The 5,747-nt window shown below is 40.9% G+C and overlaps 2 pseudogenes; both read right to left on the bottom strand.

The window, feature by feature from the left end:
• Positions 1-2,658: 2,658 nt before the first annotated feature.
• LOC132213923 (homeobox protein NANOG-like) lies at positions 2,659-3,493 on the bottom strand (annotated as a pseudogene).
• Positions 3,494-3,748: 255 nt separating this feature from the next.
• Positions 3,749-5,075, bottom strand: LOC132213756 (snRNA-activating protein complex subunit 3-like; annotated as a pseudogene).
• Between the last annotated feature and the right edge of the window lie 672 nt (positions 5,076-5,747).

The following is a 5,747-nucleotide window of genomic DNA, read 5'->3' as shown; positions in this document are numbered from 1 at the left end:
AATCTCCTCCTATTGGCACCTGTGCTGCAAGGCCAGGGATTTTCTCTCGATCTACATTATCTTGAAGGATCTCCAAGGCAAGCCTGCTCATGGACTACCACAACCTGTTTGCTTGATGTTCACATTTGTTTGGTATGTTTTTCTTTTTCTTTATTTTTAATCTTTTTGGACTTTGTTTTAGATGCATCTCAGAAACAGGCTATAACTAGGTTTCATTTCTTGGGTTTCTTTTTTTATCTGCTTAAACTGAAAATCCCTGTCAATCAATGGGTGAATTTAACCCATTAACATTTATTATGGATACTGCTTTGTTTGGACTTATTCTTATCCACTTTATTTTTTATTCTTTTATCTCCTTTCCTGACTTTTGTTGGATTTCTGAAATTAGAATTGTATATTTCTTCAATGGTTTGGAAATTATATATTTTGTTCATATGTTCTTCAATATACCAATTAAACTTACATGTTTTTCATTTTTTATTGTTAATAACTACATCTTCCCAATGAGAAAAAGAACCTTAGCATCTTTTGCTTCCCTCCACTGCACCTATGATATCATCATTCCAGATTATTGTTGAATTTTTTTTTTTGCAATTACCATTTATATAGACTCAACTTTTTGGATTTCATGGTCATCATAGCATTAACTTTCTGTTTTCTTCTCTTTTTTTGTTGTTTTTTGTTAATCCTCACCCAAAGATATTTTTTCCACTGATTTTTTTTTTTTTTTTTTTTTTTAGAGAGAGAGAATGGAAGGGAGGGGGAGAAACAAAGAGAGAGAAGTGTCAATGTGAGAAAGACACATTGATTGGTTGCCTCCCGCATGCACCCCAAATGGCACCAGGATTGAGCCAGCATCTGAGGTAAGTGCCCATGACCGGAATCAAGCCTGCCACCCTTCAGTCCATGAGCCCATGCTCTAACCACTGAGAAACCAGCTAGAGCCATGTTTTTCTTCTTTATGAATCAATTCCTCAAATAGTTCTTCCATCAAGTGAATAAAATACTGTCATTTTATACCTGAAAATTTCATTTTGCTCCCACAGTTGAATGAGAGAGTAGCTGCTTGTAGAATTATAGATTTCAGAATTATCCCTCAGCAAAATGGAGACTTAAGAACTGTACATTTTACTGTATGGAAATCATACCTCAGTAAAATTTTAAAAATCTCCCTCAACTTTGAATATATTCAGCATCCAATATTATTAAGGCAAGTCTACTGTTAATGTGATTCAGATTATTTTGTATGCAATCCATGTTTTTCTCCTTGGGTAGTCTCTTTATCCCCAATTCTCTGAAATTTCATCACTATATGTCAAGATAAAGATCTTTTTTATATATATTCTATTTAGCAGCTAGTGGACTTTTTCAGTCTGAAGAGTCATGTCTTTCTTAATGTAAATTTTTCTCTATTCTTTTTTTGTATTTATTAAATGATCTACTTTTATTCTTCCTCATTTTTTAAATATATTTTATTGATTTTTCACAGAGAGGAAGGGAGAGAGACAGAGAGCTAGAAACATCGATGAGAGAGAACCATCGATCAGCTGCCTCCTGCACATCTCCCACTGGGGATGTGCCCGCAACCCAGGCACATGCCCTTGTCCGGAATCGAACCCGGGACCCTTCAGTCCACAGGCCGACACTCCACCCACTGAGCCAAACCGGTTTCGGCTATTCTTCCTCATTTTTAGTAGATATTTGAAAAATCTTTACCTTGGAAGCCTCATGATGTATGGTGTAGGTCACATTCTTCAAAGAATTTTCAAAGTACTTCCATCACTTGATGTATCACTAATTGAATTGTGCTAATGATTAGCAAAAAAGCATTTAGGATACAATGAATAGGCAAGCCACAGACTGGGAGAAAATCAGAATACATATAATGGCAAAGGATTTGTATTCAATATATAAAGCGCTTCTTCTGTAAGATGAATACACTTAAGACGGGCAAAATGCACTGAACTAAATAAGAACTATATTGTGTAATAAGTAGTAAAACATATTTTTAAGCATTTAAATACAATTAAGTTACTTTATTTTTTATTTTTTTAATGGTAAAATAGACGTTTTATTTATTTGTATGTAAAATTATAAACCAACCAGCCAAACTGGTACTATTGTCATGACAGCAAAATACAAAAAACATCTTCTACAAATACTTGAGTAATAAACAAATTAAAGGTTGTGGTAAAACAGCAAAAGGGGCAGAGGAAATTAGTGAAGCATATTATAGCTTAACCATTCACCTGAACTGAAGCTTTGAACAAGCCTTCCAATCCCAGAAAACATGAGTAATCCTTTATCACACACCTTTGTATTTTTACTTGCTATTTTTGAGGTTAAGATTCTAGATCTAGAGTTATCCAAATACTAGATCTAGGATTATATCTAATTATCTATAGCCAGAGGCATCTTTTATCATTTGTCTAACAGCAGCAAGACTACAAAGCCTCTTTACTTAGACTCCAGTCATACCTGACCCGCCTCCCCTCCAAATTGGCACAGCAGGCATAATGAGAAGCAGCACATCAAGGCAGAGATATGTAGAAAAATCCTAGGAGAGGTAATACAGCCTCTGCCCAAACTGAGATTGAGTAATATACACATCATCACACTCTGTTCAGGGCTATATGTTCATGGACTCAGGCTATATGCTCATGGAATAATCTGTGAATAAATCCACGATTGCTGGGTACCACAATACGTAGGGGCTTGTAGTATTGCATTATAGGTTTCCCCAGCAATTTCCAAGGAGGCCTCCAAATCACGGACAGGATTTTGCTGGAACTGGCTCTGGGGCTGCAGGGATTCCTCTCCATAACTGTAGAACTGGCTGTTCCAGGCCTGGTTGTTCCAGGCCTGGGGACACCAGGTCTGACCATTCCAGGCAGGGTAGTTCCAAGACTGGCTGGTCCAGGAATGGTTGCTCCGCACGGAAAGGTTTCCAGAAGCGTTCGCCAGGCATCCCCACTGGCAGGAGGAGAGGCCCGGGTAGTCTGTAGTTGCTGAGCTCCCGGGGTCACACGGTGGCTCTTCTTTGGCCGGTTGTATTTCTGCCACCTCCTACATTTCGTTCTCCGGTTCTGGAACCAGGTCTTACTCTGTTTGTAGCTAAGGTCCGGGATGTTGGAAAGTTCTTGCCTCTGCTGGAGGCTGAGATATTTCTGTCTTTGAAACCTCTCATTGAGTCCACAGAGCTGGGGCTGTGAGCAGACGGTTCAGATCTTCTGATTCTTGACCTGGGCTTTCTCCTCCTCCCCTGTCCCGTTCTCTACAGAAGTGGGAAGTGTTGCACTGGGACTGCTGGGACTGGTGGGAGAACCAGGGCTTTCTGATAAAGCAGTCCCTGTGTGGAGTGTCTCAGCAGATGACATTTGCAAGATGCAGAGTCTTCTTCAAGCTCATAAATCTCAGGCACTGGTGAAGGCTCCCTAGATTTGGATGATTCGGAGCAGGGCAGGCTTTGGGGATAAGCCGAATCCACACTCATGTTGCTGAGTTGAAGGAGAGAGAAAAAAAACACCAAAGAGCTAGAAGATTGTACGAAAGACCCAGGCTTCCGTATTTAGCTAGAAGAGCTTAGAGAAATATGAAAATCTCCAGATGTAAAGGTATCAAAAAGACGGGAGGAAATGGGCCAGCTTTGCAGTGACAGTCAATTTTGCAAAAAAGATGAAAAATTTGGAGGCTCTGGATTTATAAAGGAGGCTCAACCAAATTTAGGCCCGCCCTCCTGGCCCAATCAAGTTACTTTATAAGAAAATCTGTAATTTCACATTTTGGTAGTGGAGTAGGGGTAACTAGCTGATTGTTTCAGGTCGATCATGCTCCTACAGAGTGTACACTTTTTGTTGGTTATTAATTAAAGGTTCCAGGCTCAACACAAGGATAAGCACGAAATTCCCCCAGTTTGTTGCCTTCTGAGTCATAGTGAAGCATTCGGAAGCAAGCATCACAAAAGAAACATGGATCATCTGGTGCAAAACTGTCATCGTTGGTCACCCATCTGGCTGTGTACATTTTACAAACAAAACGTTTTCTGGTCCATAGCCAAAGCGTGGTAAGAAGGGGATAAAGTATTCTACCCAAGCAGCCATCTCGATGCACAAGCCTTGTGTCAGTAATGACAACAACATGCTCACAGTCTCCCTGGTGACAGTGTAAATAGGGAAAACCCAGTTTAATATGTAAGTCATTGAAGGTGAAATCTTCCATTTTAGCAGTCTGAAACTTTCTATAGCCTCTGTCATGGGACTCTGACCACTCAATGATAGTTCTGCTCAGATCTCTGCATTCAGGGTATCTTCTATCTTTATAAAATGTTCCTTCAAAATAAAAGAAGGCTGATTTGTATAGGTCTTTGCTGCTGTGCTCAGAGGCCTGGTCGGGAGTGTTGCTGAAGCCCCACCAATCTGGGGGTCACTGACATAGCAAATTGGATCCCTTAGTTCCGTGAGCTTCTGACTGCCCAGTACCAGCATCGTCTGGTATGGTTTGTGTTCTTGGTGCTTATGAAATGTAACAGGGTGTAAGACATTCACAGATAGGATAAGTTCCCCCTCATCAGTCATGTCTGCTGAATTTTCAGGCTTTTTCCTATGGCGTGTGACTCCATCTCCTAAGCAAGTATTTCTTGTCTGCAGGCCTGATCTACGGTTAATGTTTCTTCCCGACGCTCCAAAAGCTTCTTTCTAACCCCCAAAGTCACTAGGTCAGTATCCTCTGGGATGACTTCTAGGTCCTGGTCCTCACAGCACTGCAGTTTATCGAGGCCGCAGACTGCCTTCAGCGCGGTCCCTGCCTCCAGATCGCAGCCCAGATCCCCTGCCACCGCGGCATCGTCCCAGCCCGCGTCGGCGACCCCTCCTTGCCCAGGCGGCTCCTTCAGCGACAAATCCCCCTGCCCACGCAGCCGGTCACGCCACAGCTGCCCGAAGGCGCCCACGTGGAAAGCGCGTGTGTTTAGCTCTGGCTTCTTGTGTTTTGGAAAGTTGCAGCCGCCACTGCTGACGACCGGGTCCTGCTCGGCAAACCCCGCTGTTCGTTGGGACGCCCTGGCTGCTTTCAGCCATGTTCTCCCCACTCCTCTATTCTTTTTGCTTCATTTTCCTTAGCTGCTCCTTCTGGAATTTTAGTTATTTAAAGTTCTATATCTATTCTCTTTCCTATTGTAGATATCATGTCTTTGGAATTTTGCAGTGCATTCTGTTTGATTCTAGATCTTGAATTAATTTTTTAAAATATATAATTTTATTGATTTCAGAGAGGGAGAGAGAGAGAAACATCAATGATGAGAGAGAATCATTGATTGGCTGCCTCCTGCATGACCCCTACTAGGGTTTGAGCCTGCAAACCAGGCATGTGCCCTGACCAGGAATCGAACCAGGACCTCCTGGTTCGTAGATTGGTGCTCAACCACTGAACCACACCATCCAGGCATGAATTCATTTTTTATTTTATTTTATTTTATTTTTTTATGAATTCATTTTTTAGCTGTAATCTTTCTGCTTCTTACTATATCTAATGGACTAATTTTATTTCAATGATTAAATTATTCATTTCCAAGGTATCTAAATATTTTTTATGCAAAATCAACTTGCATCTAATTATATTTATTCTAAAACCCAGGTCTGTCTGCTTTATTAACTCTTTTTCAGGTATGAACTCCTCTTGTTGAGTGCCTTTCCCACATGAGATTAACTTTCCTCAAATTCTTGGATTTTCTTGTCTGTGAGCTTCCATTG

The sequence above is a fragment of the Myotis daubentonii genome, chromosome 12 (assembly GCF_963259705.1).
Source record: "Myotis daubentonii chromosome 12, mMyoDau2.1, whole genome shotgun sequence".
Classification (NCBI taxonomy): Eukaryota; Metazoa; Chordata; class Mammalia; order Chiroptera; family Vespertilionidae; genus Myotis; species Myotis daubentonii.
This window is presented reverse-complemented; position numbering and strand designations above follow the sequence as displayed.